Genomic DNA, 17,060 nt, shown 5'->3' with positions numbered 1-17,060 from the left:
TCGTTAGGACAAAAGTGAAGTTTTTGGGACATATTATTTCTTCTGAAGGCATTCAGCCGGATCCTGAAAAGTTAGAAGCAATCAGAGCCATTCCAGTTCCATCCACAAAAAAACAAGTCCGCAGTTTTCTAGGTCTCGTAAATTTTTACCGTCGCTTTCTGAATATACAAATTCTAGTTACACCAAAACTTTGTTCTCTAACTGGAAAAAATACTATTTGGAACTGGGACGAACAAGCACAGTTGGAATTCAATTCTTTGAAAGAATCGTTACTTAACGCTCCAATACTAGCTCATCCAGATCTCTCACAAGATTTTTGCCTTAGCACGGATTCTTCTAAAGTCGGTCTTGGTGCCCATTTACTTCAAGAAGACACAGAAAATGACATTACTGTCCAGAAAACCATTGCTTTTGCTAACCGAGTGCTAACAAAATCTGAAAAAAAATTATTCCGTTACTGAATTAGAAGCTTTAGCTATCGTTTGGGCATTTAACAAATTCTGTTTCTTTCTTTATGGTAAGCACGTAAAAGTATACAGTGACCATCGTGCATTACAATTTCTTATGTCTTCAAAATTAAATCATGACAGGTTAAAACGTTGGACATTGTTTCTGCAAGAATTCCACTTCACAATAGTCTACATTCCCGGCAAGGAGAACATTGTTGCGGACGCACTGTCACGCGCACCGGCTGGACTTGAGAAAAGTAACACAGAAAGCAACCTCGAGAGAAATTTCAGTATTCTTTACATTCAGTGAAGCTGAATCAGTCTTCATACACCCCTGAAAAACAAAATTATAGTTTCTCTAGTACATGTTTTTACATTTCACCTTGCAATATTTTTTCTTTTATTTTGTCTTACTTATAATGATGTACATTGAGTTGCTCAGTTAGTGACAGTTAGATGATGCTAATGTCATTAAACATTATTGAACAGAGTGCTGGAATTTGTATTTTATATCTTTATACGATAGACAAGTCCACTAAGATTTCATTTAAACTTCTGCTTTATGAAAATCATACACTATCAACGGAAGAGTATTTTATTAAAACAGGAAATAAGCAATCAGCGTTTACAACACTAGTTTCATTATAAAACACATTAAACATCTGCAAACTATGCCACACTACATTTTCATTAGTGGTGCCTTACCCTAGCAGTGAAGTTCGTTGCTAAATCGCAGCTCGGACATTTCAGTAACACTGAAACCCAGGACTAATATGTATTTTACTCTCCGATTTCAATCTTATTCCCTTTTCTCCCAGTTGTCTTCTGCAGCTCGTGTTATGTTACGTAATTGTGTTTGAGATATCTCACTTTATTAATATCGTACGAAGTTAAACGCAGTATCACAGATTGATCAGCTTTAAACTTTCATTTTAAGATTAAGGAATTGATAAATCATTTGAAATATAGTGCTCTTATGCTCTATACTGCCTTCGTCTATTTCTATACTATTTGCAAGACATTAATTCGACCTCAGAACGTTGAATTTACGAGTATATGTGGTGTAATTTTCCCTCTATTAGCTATATGAGGCAAAATTGTGTTGACGACGGCTTAGAAATCCAAACTGATGAACGCGTGGTGGGGCTAAGCTTCGTGCTGGGGGTCGTTCATCTGGTGAAGCAGAGCGAAGTACGTGTAGGAGCCCTTCAGCAGCTGGAAAAGAGTGAAAAACAATTCTTTTAATGCGTAACGTATTGTTGACGTTCAGGGTTACAAAATTTCAAGAGGGAGTATATCAATCACAGGACTGATACTCTAACCACAATCTATTGGTTATGACCTGTAGATTAAAACTGAATAAACTGCAAAAAGGTGGGAATTTAAGGAGATGGGACCAGGATAAACTGAAAGAACCAGAGGTTGTACAGAGTTTCAGGGAGAGCATAAAGGAACAACTGAAAGGAATGCGGGAAAGAAATACAGTAGAAGAAGAATGGGTAGCTTTGAGGGATGAAGTAGTGAAGGCAGCAGAGGAACTAGTAGGTAAAAAGACGAGGGCTAGTAGAAATCCTTGGGTAACACAAGATATGTTGAATTTAATTGGTGAAAGGAGAAAATATAAAAATGAAGTAAATTAAGCAGGCAAAAAGGAATACAAATGTCTCAAAAATGAGATCGACAGGAAGTGCAAATTGGCTAAGCGGGGATGGTTAGAGGACAAATGTAAGGATCTAGAGGCTTATCTCACTAGGGGTAAGATAGATACTGCCTACAGGAAAATTGAAGAGACCTTTGGAGATAAGAGAACCACTTGCATGAACATCAAGAGCTCAGATGGGAACCCAGTTCTAAGTAAAGAAAGGAAAGCAGAAAGGTGGAAGGAGTATATAGAAGGTCTATAAAAGGGCAATGTACTTGAGGACAATATTATGGAAATGGAAAACGATGTAGACGAATATGAAATGGGAGATACAATACTGCGTGAAGAGTTTGACAGAGCACTGAAAGCCCTAAGTCGAAACAAGGGCCCCGGAGTAGACAACATTCCATTGGAACTACTGACAGCCTTGGCAGAGCCAGTCCTGACAAAACTCTACCATCTGGTGAGCAAGATGTATGAAACAGGCGAAATACCCTCAGACTTCAAGAAGAATATAATAATTCGAATCCCAAAGAAAGCAGGTGTTGACAGATTTGTAAATTACCGAATTATCAGTTCAGTAAGTCACAGCTGAAAAATACTAACGCGAATTCCTTACAGAAGAATGGAAAAACTAGTATAAGCCGACCTCGGGGAAGATAAGTTTGGATTCCGTAGAAATGTTGGAACACGTGAGGCAATGCTGAACCTACGACTTATCTTAGAAGAAAGATTAAGGAAGGGCAAACCTACATTTCTAGCATTTGTAGACTTAGAGAAAGCTTTTGACAATGTTGACTGGAATACTCTCTTTCATATTATGAAGGTGGCAGGGGTAAAATACAGGGAGAGAAAGGATATTTACAATTTGTACAGAAACCAGATGGCAGTTATAAGAGTCGAGTGACATGAAAGGGAAGCAGTGGTTGGGAAGGGAGTGAGCCAGGGTTGTAGTCTCTCCTCGATGCTATTCAATCTGTATATAGAACAAGCAGTAAAGGAAACAAATGAAAAGTTCGGAGTAGGTCTTAAAATCCATGGAGAAGAAATAAAAACCTTGAGATTCGCCGATGACATTGTAATTCTGTCAGAGACAGTAAAGGACTTGGGAGAGCAGTTGAACGGAATGGACAGTGTCTTGAAGGAGGGTATAAGATGAATATCAACAAAAGCAAACGAGGATAATGGAATGTAGTCGAATTAAGTCGGGTGATGCTGAGGGGATTAGATTAGGAAATGAGACACTTAAAGCAGTAAAGGAGTTTTGCTATTTGGGCAGCAAAATAATTGATGATGGTCGAAGTACAGAGGACATAAAATGTAGACTGGCAATGGCAAGGAAAGAATTTCTGAAGAAGAGAAATTTGTTAACATCGAGTATTTATTTAAGTGTCAGCAAGTTGTTTCTGAAAGTATTTGTATGGAGTGTAGCCATGTATGGAAGTGAAACATGGACGATAAATAGTTTAGACAAGAAGAGAATAGAAGCTTTCGAAATGTGGTTCTCTAAAGAATGCTGAAGATTAGATGGGTAGATTACATAACTAATGAGGAGGTATTGAATAGAATTGGCGAGAAGAGGAGTTTGTGGCACAACTTGAATAGAAGAAGGGATCAGTTGGTAGGACATATTCTGAGGCATCAAGGGATCACCAGTTTAGTACTGGAGAGCAGCGTTGAGGGTAAAAATCATAGAGGGACACAAAGAGATGAATACACTATGCAGATTCAGAAGGATGTAGGCTGCAGTAGGTACTGGGAGATGAAGAGGCTTGCACAGGATAGATAGCTTGGAGAGCTGCATCAAAGCAGTCTCAGGACTGAGGACCACAACGACAACAACAACAACAACAGGACTGATAAAATTCGCATATCACATTGCTGTGCACAGAAACTGTAAGGGAGAGTTACAGGGCCTGCTTAAAGCAATGGACAGTCTAATGAGCTCAGGACATGGAATGTGTTAACTCTGCAACAAAATAACGCACGACAGACGAAGAAAGGACGATGTGAGATGCAGGGCAGCGACCGCCGCTGGTCCTAAGGCTCTAACTGCAGTACACCCCCAGTGTAGGCCTCCTAGTTTAAAAAATCTACTTTACCCAATCCGTAGTAACGAAGGAAGATTGGGTTTAAAGTCCCTTCGACGTCGAGGTCATTACAGACGGCGCACAAGCTCGGATGGTTTCAAGGACGGGGAAGGAAGTCGGCCGTGTCCTTTTAAAGGGACCATCCTGGCATTTAGGGAAAACACGGAAAACCTATATCGGGATAGCCCCCCTCCCGAATGCGAGTCCAATGCTCTAACCACTGTGCCACCTCGCTCCGTACCCAGTCCGAGACTGGCAAGTTGTTGTCTGTACACTTCGAATTTCTAACACGAGTTGTAGGACCCTCCCTTTTATGTCCGATGTTTTATCGAAGACAGTAGAAATCGGAGCATACAGACGATTTCACATCGCCGAAGTTTCGTTCTTAGTGTGAAACTTCTATGTGACAGAGGCTGTATTTCTTCTTTGTCTCATCCTGTAAAAGAATCTATTCATATCAGCTTAATATCTTTATGTCCTGCATCAGAGGACCAGAATATGAGACTCATGTTTGGCTCTTGACGCACTGCTAAGAACATTCTGTATCACAGGGTGCCTCCTCACATTCGAACTCTGGTAAGGTAGTCGAATCTCTCGTCACCAAAGAAGTCTCTTAAGGCAGCCAAATAGCAGGACAGATGAGTTGTAAATATCAGGTCAACACGATGTGTCACTTTGTACAGTCGGTAATACAGCTGATTTTACTACGATCGCCCTCATTCCCTGTGTAAGTGGGAGATTGGAATTTCATTAAACGATTTCGCGACAGCGAAGAAAAGCCTGATTACCGCTCCAACTCCCAAACCATATCCATGCCATTTGCTTCCTCACGCTTGATGGCACACCACCGATATAAAATAGCTTATTAATTAAACTGATCATGAAAATCCCTTTGCATGGTGAGCAGTTATTTTCCTGCAGTAGTATTACACTTGCCAGGTAACACAAATGGGATTCCACGGAGGCAACATGATGTACATTTCAAGGAACACTACTGACAAAGTTTACGGAACCGACATTTGAAGCTGACTGCAGGAGGATTCTACTGCTGCTAACATCCATTTCGCGTAAGTACAATGAAGATAAGAAATAAGAAAGTAGCTTTCGTATGGGGGCATTAGATGGTCTTTTGTCCCCTCGCTATATTTGCGAGTAGAATACGAAAGGAAATTACTAGTAGTGCTACAAAGTAGCTTCCGCCACGCACCGCGAAATATGCATGTAGATGTACGTAGATGTGAATTTAGTCTACCTATTACGATGCCAGTCCATCCATTTATAGGCACAAAAATCTTACGGAAGAATGCTGTTTCGTTATTTATCGAGAAAACAGAAGACAGAAGTTCTATTTCTGATTGTCTCGCAATAAAAACCTTCGTATTAGCCTCTAATTTTCTTACTACAGTCACTTAGAGAAAGGCGTGTGAGAGGCTGTAATACATTTGCCCACAAAACATATCATAAGCGGTACAGAGCTCACCTCTCAACGCCCTTTCGTCAGAGTATCGCTTGCGTGCCATATTCTCACGAATCTTCCAGTCCATTTTATACAGAGTTTGAATCTACCTGATTTTGGTGAGTAACGGATGTCCCCCGTCAATTCACAGGCTTCTGCTAATTGTCACAAAATCCTATAACGCTGAGACGGCATTGTTCCATTTGTTGGAAAGTTGTCCAGTCCCCCATCAGTCACTGGCTTTATAGGTAGCTACCACAATGAGAAAAAAAGCAGATTTTTTTACGTTTTGTACTGTTACTAGTGATTTCTAATTGATGACGTAGTAGAACAGTAACAGGTCTCTATGGCTATCTCAGATTTAATAGTTACATTTATTTACATTCATCTCTAACGCAGAGCATTCGTCAATCTCTGCAAATCTCTACAGATTACTGGTGTCGGAAACCTGCTATAGACAGGAGTCAAAATTTAAATACGTATTCCACAAACTACTACGCAGTCTAGATTATGTCGTGGCAGTGCTATCGCCTTCTTCCTTCCGTTTCCAGTTACACACGCAATGATAGGGTAAGAAATAAGGTCGATATAAAATGAATGTCTGTATATATACTAATTTCCACTATGATCGCTACACCAGATAAAGGCTTTTAATGGTTAAGGAAGCCTTACTGCTTCAGCTTTACTATACACTATACAATGGACAAAGAATGTCTGACACATTTGTAATTCATCGACATTGAATGATTCTCCATAAACACTCTATATGATCAAAACGGACACATGGCTGAAAGTCTGTTACAAGTTCGTGACGCCCTCAATCGGTTATGCTTGAATTCAGGATGGTGTTGGCCTACCCTTAGCCTAGATGACAGCTTTCACTCTAGCAGGCATACGTTCAATCACATGCTGGACGGTTTCTTGGGGAATGGCAGCCCATTCTTCATCGAGTGCTGCACTGAGGAGAGGTATCGATGTCGGCCGGTGAGGCCTGCCACGAAGTCGGCGTTCCAAAACATCCCAAAGATGTTCTGTGGAATTCAGGTCAGGAATCTGTGCAGACCATTACAGGGATGTTATTGTCGTGTATCCACTCGACACAGGTCGTGCATTATTAACAGATGCTCAATCGTGTTGAACGATGCAATCGCCATCCGAATTACCCTTCAACGGTGGGAAGCGAGAAGGTGCTTAAAACATCACTGTGGGATTGTGCCGTGATAGTGCCACAAAAAACAACCCCCTCCATGAAAAACACGACACGCCATAACATCACCGTCTCCGAATTATACTGTTGGTACAACACACGCTGTCAGATGACGTTCATAGGGAGTTCGCCGTACCCACGCCCTGCCATCGCCACATTGTATCCGTGACGCGTCACTCCACACAACGGCTTTCCACTGTTAAATCGTCCAGTGTTTATACTCCTTGTATGGGCGTCGTTTGGCATTTACTGGCGTGATGTATGGCTAATGAGTAGCCGCTCGACCGTGAAATCCAAGTTTTCTCACCTTCCGCCTAACTGTCACAGTACTTGCAGTGGATCCTGACTCATTTTGGAATTCCTGGGTGATGGTCTGGATAGATGTCTTCCAGTTGCACAGTACGACCCTTTTCAACTGTCGGCGGTCTCTGTCGGTCAACAGAAGGAGTCAGCCTGTGCTAAGCGTGTCCCTTCACCTTTCCACTTCACTATCGCATCGGAAACAAGGGACCTAGGGACATTTAGGAATGTGGAAATCTCGCTTGCTGACGTAGGTGACATCCAATTCACTTTCGACGTCCGTGAGTTCCGCAGAGCGCCCCATTCTGCTCCCTCACGATATCTAACGATTGTTGAGGTTGCTGATATGGAGTACCTAACAGAATGTGGCAGCAAAATGCACCTAATAGGAAAAACGTATGTTTTTGGGCTATCTGGATACTTTTGTTCACATATTGTATGATCATGTCCGTGTCCTGTTTACTTTATCGTATTCGAGTGATCACCACTCTAGATGTCAGACGGAATAAGGGTATCGGAGTCTTCACTGTTAGCATAGTGTTTCGTTTTTTTCATTTGTGATCCCTCCATAACACAGTTCTAACAGAAGCCCTATCACGGAGGTTCCAACACACTGCACACTGAATCATTTACATTCGTGCAACAGCCTCACATCTCCACGATCAATGCAGAGCAAGTGTAATGGAAAGATTCGGGATTTAATAGCACCATTGTTCATCATTACTGCATGTGCTCTTCTTGACTGGACCGACCATGATGTCGCATATCCAAGTGGCACCACGCATATGCGTAGTGTAGTTATTTATTTAGAAACAAACCCAGTACCTACACGCTTATCCGACTATCGTTTATTTATTTATTTATTTATTTACATGTCAAGTTCCGTAGGCCCAAATTGAGGAGTAAATCTCCAACATAATAGGAGTGACCCATGAGGAAACTCTTCAATATCGATTTGAAAGTGCGTGGATTACTGCTAAGACTTTTGAATTCGATGGGTAGCTTATTTAAACTGAAATCAGCAGTATAGTGCACACCACTCTGCACAAGAGATACGGAAGTCCGATCCAAAAGCAGGTTGGATTTCTGCCGAATATTAACTGACGAAAGCTTCTTATTCTTGGGAATAAGCTAATACTGTCAACAAGAAATGAAAGTAAGGAATATACCTATATATCGAGAGGCCAATGCATAATACCCAAACTAGCGAACTGATGTCGATAAGAGGTTCGTGAACTCACACCACTTATTGCCCAAACAGCAGTTTCTGAGCCAAACATATCCTTTTAGAATGGGAAGAGTTACCCAAAAATATAATAACATACGACTTAAGCGAATGAAAGTAAGTAAAGTAGACTAATTTTCGTGTCCAACGGTCATTTACTTCAGAAACCGTTCGAGTAGTAAAAATGACAGCATTAAGAATTTGACCAATATCCTGACTGTGGGTTTTCCACGACACTTTACTATCTATCTGAACACCTAAAACTTTGAACCGTTCAGTTTCACTAATCATATGCACATCCTGTGAAATTAAAACGATAGGTTTTGTTGAATTGTGCTAGAAACTGTAAAAGCTGAGTCTTACTGTGATTTAGCGTTAGTTTATTTTCTACAAGCCATGAACTTATGTCATGAACAGCATCAGGAGCCAATTAACCAACTAATACGAGCCACACAAAATCAATGTCGATGTTTCTTCCAGCAGCAGCCGTTATTTTAGTGCGTCTTACATCTCGATCCAAAATGTAGTGCCAAAGTCTACAGGTGACACGCGAGAAGGAATTGTGGAAACTCGCTTCCTACACCGCCACTTCTAAGAGGATAGGTTCTTGTTGTGGTCTTCAGTCTTGAGACTGGTTTGATACAGCTCTCCATGCTACTCTATCCTGTGCAAGCTCCTTCATTTCCCAGTACCTACTGCAACCTACATCCCTCTGAATCTGCTTAGTGTATTCATCTCTTGGTCTCGTTACACCCCCTTAAAAATCAGTGCAAGTGAATTTGAGTCTGACATACTCTACTTTAACTCGGCGACCTGTCAGTCCTCAGTATCTGGGTTGCTTCCCTTAAGATTCTAGCAAATGAAGCCGAACTCAACATAAGCATTCGCGTTCTTCTGCAGCTCACTCCAGATGCTTACTACTAGCTAGTTTACAGCAGTTAACGCTTCTGATGACAGTGTATTGGATTTCTACTCTTATCAATCTGCAGCAGATTTATTTACGTTCAGGTCAACTTCCATTCCCACCATAAAACTTCCAATCTGCTTGCAAACAACTGTATCACCTGCAGGCATTCCACATATAATACAAACACGCCGCGAGCCACTATACAGTGCTTGGAACAGGATAAATCGCACCAGTCTTGTTGATTACCCATCCAACCTCACGCTCTGATCGAATAAAGAAATTATTGTCTGTATACTTCCATACGTACCCTAGTACAGCCTTATTTTCCCAGAGGAAGCAAGTCGCCTATTCTAGACACTTCTTTCCTTGTTACATATTCAAATGGAGTCTACCAACCTGTATGATCCTAGCAGCATCCACATGATGCTTCTGCATCGCAGATCAGTCAGGTAACACGAATAGATGTCGGCGCGCAGGACTGGCAGGCAGCGGCTACGCCGAGTCGAGTTATTAGGTCAACGTTACTGTTCTTATATATACACTCCTCGAAATTGAAATAAGAACACCGTGAATTCATTGTCCCAGGAAGGGGAAACTTTATTGACACATTCCTGGTGTCAGATACATCACATGATCACACTGACAGAACCACAGGCACATAGACACAGGCAACAGAGCATGCACAATGTCGGCACTAGTACAGTGTATATCCACCTTTCGCAGCAATGCAGGCTGCTATTCTCCCATGGAGACGATCGTAGAGATGCTGGATGTAGTCCTGTGGAACGGCTTGCCATGCCATTTCCACCTGGCGCCTCAGTTGGACCAGCATTCGTGCTGGACGTGCAGACCGCGTGAGACGACGCTTCATCCAGTCCCAAACATGCTCAATGGGGGACAGATCCGGAGATCTTGCTGGCCAGGGTAGTTGACTTACACCTTCTAGAGCACGTTGGGTGGCACGGGATACATGCGGACGTGCATTGTCCTGTTGGAACAGAAAGTTCCCTTGCCGGTGTAGGAATGGTAGAACGATGGGTTCGATGACGGTTTGGATGTATCGTGCACTATTCAGTGTCCTCTCGACGATCACCAGAGGTGTACGGCCAGTGTAGGAGATCGCTCCCCACACCATGATGCCGGGTGTTGGCCCTGTGTGCCTCGGTCGTATGCAGTCCTGATTGTGGCGCTTACCTGCACGGCGCCAAACACGCATACGACCATCATTGGTACCAAGGCAGAAGCGACTCTCATCGCTGAAGACGACACGTCTCCATTCGTCCCTCCATTCACGCCTGTCACTGGAGGCGGGCTGCACGATTTTGGGGCGTGAGCGGAAGACGGCCTAACGGTGTGCGGGACCGTAGCCCAGCTTCATGGAGACGGTTGCGAATGGTCCTCGCCGATACCCCAGGAGCAATAGTGTCCCTAATTTGCTGGGAAGTGGCGGTGCGGTCCCCTACGGCACTGCGTAGGATCCTACGGTCTTGGCGTGCATCCGTGCGTCGCTGCGGTCCGGTCCCAGGTCGACGGGCACGTGCACCTTCCGCCGACCACTGGCGACAACATCGATGTACTGTGGAGACCTCACGCCCCACGTGTTGAGCAATTCGGCGGTACGTCCACCCGGCCTCCCGCATGCCCACTATACGCCCTCGCTCAAAGTCCGTCAACTGCACATACGGTTCACGTCCACACTGTCGCGGCATGCTACCAGTGTTAAAGACTGCGATGGAGCTTCGTATGCCACGGCAAACTGGCTGACACTGACGGCGGCGGTGCACAAATGCTGCGCAGCTAGCGCCATTCGACGGCCAACACCGCGGTTCCTGGTGTGTCCGCTGTGCCGTGCGTGTGATCATTGCTTGTACAGCCCTCTCGCAGTGTCCGGAGCAAGTATGGTGGGTCTGACACACCGGTGTCAATGTGTCCTTTTTTCCATTTCCAGGAGTGTATATTAGTTGCGGTTGGCGACTAAGTACGCACGTTCTGTCTCGACATTCTCGTATCTGACAGCAACGATGTTAGTGCATCAATACTCATTATGCTTGGCGTTGATACATTAAAATGTACGACTCAAGAATCATCACAGGACATTTTTCTAATGCAACAATGGTCTGCAGGAAGTGTTATGTAGTGCTAAAAATAGTGGGAACATTAAGATGGAAATGCGTTGTTCGTGGTTTTGGTCACGAACTCATTCTAAAATCGATGAAAGTTCGTTGCAAAGCCGTATACCTGCTCCAACAGGTTTTTGATACAATACATGTAGAATTAAAAGCATATAAAAACAATTATTTGAGAAACGTTGCTGCACAGTTTCCAAACGCCAGTCAGTGATATTTGAGCGCAATGTTGGTGCGTGTGGTACTCCCTACCACCATTAAGAAATATTCCATTACATCTAGCGTCTTCCAAGCCATATACTCCAACAGTCTATTTTGATAGTTATAAATCAGCGCCTGAAGACCGGGTTCTTTTTAGCAGAGGAAGACGTAAGCATTTCTCTCAAGTATTGTGTACTCGCACATATTCATTCTGATTATCTGAATCGATAAGATAGTTGTCCTCTATAGAAAGTCCACTACAATAGTACAGGCTGTTAGACCATTTAAACATAAAACAGTCATGTTTCAGATTTATTTTTTGTACTCCCACTGTATCCATACCAATTTCTCGTAATATACACCATGCTCCTGACAATGAAATATATCTCTAGACTGCATACAATATCAAAGTACTGACATATGACATCATTCTTTCATCCAACACGTAGTGCATATATTAAGAAAACAAGCACCTTCAACCACCAACTCCGATTACATCCGCTGTGTAATGCTTTATATTACAGTAATATGACTCTTGGCCATGGGCAGCACTCATATTTTGTTTTTCTCTCTGGAATACACTTCAGTACGGAATTGAATCGCTACTAGCTTAGTGGGGTGTACACGTCGCAAAGCACTTGTTACTGTACCATATGGAGCTGCGTAGCACAGATCTTAACAGTAGCAGTCTGCTGGGAGGCGAAATTTTGTTTTTTATTCACACGGGAGACTGCATACGTTGCGAGTACGGTGATATTTTGTCATTTCTGTGCTTGAACACTAAGAAAGCACGACTCTTCAATACACGTCAGGAGGTGTTAAGATTACTATGTACGTTACATCGTTTACGTTTGCATCTACTTCCGCTAAAAAGAACTTGGTTTTTTAGCTTCGATTTATAGCTATGAAAATGTACTGCTCGAGTTTGATTCTGTCTAAAGGCTGCCGATACGGAACTACAATTCAAAATTCAGTATAGGACATATATGGTGCTAGTGACACTGTATTTAAACGGTCCTGACAGATGTTTGGTAAGAATGTTACAGACATCTGATTCCATTTCTTTGCTAAATGGGCAGTATTTAGCCGGCCGCAGAGGCCAAGCGGTTCTAGGCTCTTCAGTCTGGAACCGCGCGACTGCTACAGTCGCAGGTTCGAATCACGCCTCGGGTATGGATGTGTGTGATGTCTTTTGATTAGTTACGTTTATGTAGTTCGAAGTTGTAGGGGACTGATGACCTCAGAAGTTAAGTCCCATAGTGCTCAGAGCCATTTGAACCTTTTTTTTCTTTCTTTTGTGCACAGCACCCCCCCCCCCCCCCCCGCCCCCTACTTGAAAGAGCCGCAGCTTCATACCACACTATACATTCTCCAATATCACTATACTTTGAGGGCACTATCGACTGTAATCCCGACATAAACAAGCATAGACCTGTTTGTGGTTAAATGATTTGTTGTTATGAACAGTAACAATGATCCGGCATCTCGACACTACATAGTCGCTGTCTACTAAACCTGTGATCCCCCAGCTGTTCGTGTTACCTGACAGATGCTGGTAGGATCGTACAGGTTGGCATACTTCATCTCTCCTTCAGACGGATGCTGCCCTATTGCAAATGTCTCGGCGACAGTGTCGGACTCATTCTGCTACTGTCTATCGATGACACTGCCGCTGGCTTTGGTCTACGATCTCACCATCGAACCTCTGTGGGTGTCCACTAGCATGTACCCGCGGCGCAGTTGCCGGCTTACTGTAACCGTCGCACAGTCAGGTTGACGCTGAGACTCAGAAATGCTTCGCCATCGCACTCTACAGGCTTTCTGCAGACGCCTCACCAGGACACTGAGGCTGCCCCTCCGTCACACGGCGCTGGGCTACTGCAGGAGTCTCCGTCACCCTGCTGGAGGCATTATGCACGTGTATTTATATTACACTGCTGCTGGCACTGCTCTGGCGTCACACCGTGAAACCTCTTCTGGGTGTCCAGTAGTCTGTCTACGACATAAAGCTGACGGCTCTCTGTAACGCTCCCCCTATCGCATTGCTCCTAGGATACACTAATCGCTTCGTCATTTCAATACAGTAGGCATTCTGCCACCCGTGCTCGCACTCTGTTATACCTCTCCATAACAGGACTGCTGGTGTACATTGTTGGAGTATTTCTTCAAATGATTTTCTAAGCGAATGTAGTTGGAATTTAGCACCGGTCTCACCATGGAACCTTTTCTGGGTGTCCAATAATATGTCTCGGATGCACACCTGCTAACTTACTGTAATTCTCGCTCCTTATTATTGTTGCCGTGTCATTAAAATTGCTTCGCCTTTGCACTACTATAGACATTCTGCAGATGTCTCTCAGACACACTCCTTTTGCTGTTCTAGAAATGCTTGTCCATTACACCGATTCTAGGTAACTGTGAACGTCAAACCATGACACTGCTGAAGTCCGTGAAGGCTGCAATAATTATGCAACATTGTGACATCGGCGTGTCCAGTGGTTTGCAAATGATGCATAGCTTCCGGCTTACTGTAAACCGCCTGCCCCCACACTACTGCTGGGAATAAGAAGTTTCTTCGCCATCAGACAACTACAGACATTCTGCATACGTCTTACCATGACACTGTTTCCGTCCGGCAGGATCCGCTACTGCGTCGCACGTGTGCTGGACAACTGAGTCTGTGACACTGCTCTAGTCATTTTCGAAGTGCGTTTCTCCGAGACTGCTGCTGGGTATCTGCTAAGGTCTCACCATGCAACCTTTTCTGTGTGTCCAGCAGTCTTTCTGCGATACAAAGCCGATGGTTTGCTGTAACTCTTGTGTCATCATCTTGGTACTGGGACACAGATTTTTATATCTCTTGCGGACAGCAACCAGACTGGCGCCGTGTTTTCTTTAATTGTCTGGTTACTGTTTTACCTCTCTGCTTCCTGTATATTTGCCATTGCCATAGAATAGTCATTCTGCAGACGCCTCAATATGACATTTTCGTTACCGTTATGTTATTGCCTCTCCATCACTGTTCTGTTGGCCACTACAAGAATCTCCACGACAATGCTGGAGTACTTCTCCACGTACCATTCTATATTGATGCTGCAGTCAAATAGGAAGAGTCTCACCATGAGCCCTTTCTCGGTGTCCAGTAATGTGCCTGGGAACTTCATCACGTCTCGAATAATCTGTCTTCGAAGAAAAGCATCTAGCTAACTGTAACACTGTCTCCGTCATATTGTTGCAGGGACAAAGAAATTGCCTCATCGTTGCACTACTATAGACTTTCTGCAGACACCTTACCCCGACACTAATGCTACCCCTCCATCAGACGGGTGCTGGGCTACTGCAAGTGTCTCGTCTACCATGTTGGTTTTGCGAGTGCCTTTCTACGATAATGCTGCTGGAACGTACCATGTGTGTCACCACGGAACGTCTCCTCTGTGTCCGATACTCTGTCTCCAAGGCACAGCTGCCAACTTTCCTTTTTCCTTAACTCTCGAACCATCTCACTGTTGCTGGGTCACTACACGTGCTTCGACTTTGCACCACTGCAGTCATTCAGCAGTCTCCTCGCCACGACACTAGTTCTGCCCCTCGGGGACAGCCTCTCCCCACCACAAGGGCGCACAGCTGCTGCATCAGTCTCTGTCACACTGCTGCATGTGTATTTCTGTTGTACTGCAGTTGTCATTAGGCTAGGCTCACAACGGGGAATCTCTTCTGGGTGTCTACCATTCTTTCTGCTACATACAGCTGACGGCTTTCTATAATTCTCTCCCCATCGAATTGTTCCTGTGACACAGTATTCGCTTCGCCGCTGTGCTGCTAGCACATTGTTGGAGTAGTTCTGCAAGTGCGTAACTATGAGAATTCTGCTGGAATTTAGCACCGGTCTCACCACAGAACTTGTTCTGGGTGCCCAATAACCTGTGTCTGGTGTACAATTCATAGCTTACTGTACCTCTCGTGCCACTTCATTCTTGCTGGGACAAAGCAATTGCTTCCTCTTTGCACTAGTACAGAATTCTACAGAGGTCTCTCAGTGCCGTTCTAAAAATGCTTGTCCATCACACCGTTTCTGGGCAACTGCAAATGTTAATCCATCACACTGCTGTGTGTGCGACCCCTCCTATCAATCTGCATCTTCTCTCCACCATACCACATCTGGGTGTAAAATACTTTGTAACCGAGGCCCAGCTGTCGGCTTGCTGTAACTCTCACTCCCTCAGATAGACCCTGGGACACAGAAGTTACTTCGCCAGGCACTCTTAGACGCGTCGCCATGACACTGTGACTGCCCGTCAGCACTCACCTCTCCATGTCACGTGAACTGGCCTACAGCAAGTGTGTCTCTGACACTGCTCACCTTATTTTTCAAGTGTGTTTCCCCGAGACTACTGACGGGCATCCGCTAAGGTTTTACCATGGAACGTCTTCGGGGTGTCCAGCAGTCTTTCGGTGAGGAAAAGCTGATGACTTGTAACTTTCTCCTCATTACCTTGGCACTGGGACACAGCAGTCCTTCACCATTGCAACAGAACACTCACTCTGCAATGGCGTCAGTATGTCAGTCCCGCTACCGTTATGTTATTGCCTCTCCATGACACAGCTGCTGACCTGGTGCACCAGTCTCCTGGACACTCTTATAGTACTGTTCCAAGTGCCCACCAATTCTAATGCTGCAGGCAATTAGGGAAGGCCTCACCATCAAGCCCCTTCTGGGTCTCCAATAACGTGTCTTCGAGGCAAAAGATCCAGCTTACTGTAACACCCTTTCCAACGCATTGCTGCAGGGACATACAAATTGCTTCGCCATCGCACTATTACAGGCTTTCTCCTGATGCCTCACAATGACTCTAATGCTGCCCCTAATAAAATGCCTTTCCATGATACGGGTGCTGGGCTAATGCAAGAGTCCCTACACGCTGCTGGTGTCATTCAGCATGTGTATTTCTGTTATACTGCTGCTTGCATTAGGCTAGGGTCATACCATGGAACCTGTTCTGGGTCTCCAAAATATCTCTCCGAGCTTCCTGTAACGCTCTATGGACAACATTGCTGCAGGGATCTAGAAATTGCTTCGCCGCTGCACTACAATAGGCATTTTCGAAACGCCTCGCCTTGTCGGTAATACTACCCTGACGGAATTTCCTCTCCACAGACGGGTCATGACCTACTACTTATGTATAGATGACACCTTTCGAGTCATTCTGCTAGTGAATATCCATGATACTGCCGCTGGCTTTTGGCTACGGTCACACAAAGGATCCTCTTCTGGGTGTCCTGTAGTTTGTTATCGGGGCACAGCTGTCGACTTACTGTAACCCTCACACCCTCAGACACATAAATCGCTTTGCATTTGTACTACCACAGGCATTCTGCAGATGCCTCATAATGACAGCAGTTCTGCCCCCCAGGAACTGCCTATCCATTAGACAGATGCTGGGTGTCCTGCAAGAGTCT

General features: G+C 44.3%; 1 pseudogene; it reads right to left on the bottom strand.

Moving 5' to 3' along the window:
* Positions 1-826: 826 nt before the first annotated feature.
* The window catches only part of LOC126266889 (odorant receptor Or2-like), a 184,991-nt pseudogene continuing 168,757 nt past the window's right edge, over positions 827-17,060 (bottom strand).

The sequence above is a fragment of the Schistocerca gregaria genome, chromosome 4 (genome assembly GCF_023897955.1).
Source record: "Schistocerca gregaria isolate iqSchGreg1 chromosome 4, iqSchGreg1.2, whole genome shotgun sequence".
NCBI lineage: Eukaryota > Metazoa > Arthropoda > Insecta > Orthoptera > Acrididae > Schistocerca > Schistocerca gregaria.
The sequence above is the reverse complement of the archived record's forward strand: the minus strand, read 5'-3'. Positions and strand labels throughout refer to the sequence as shown.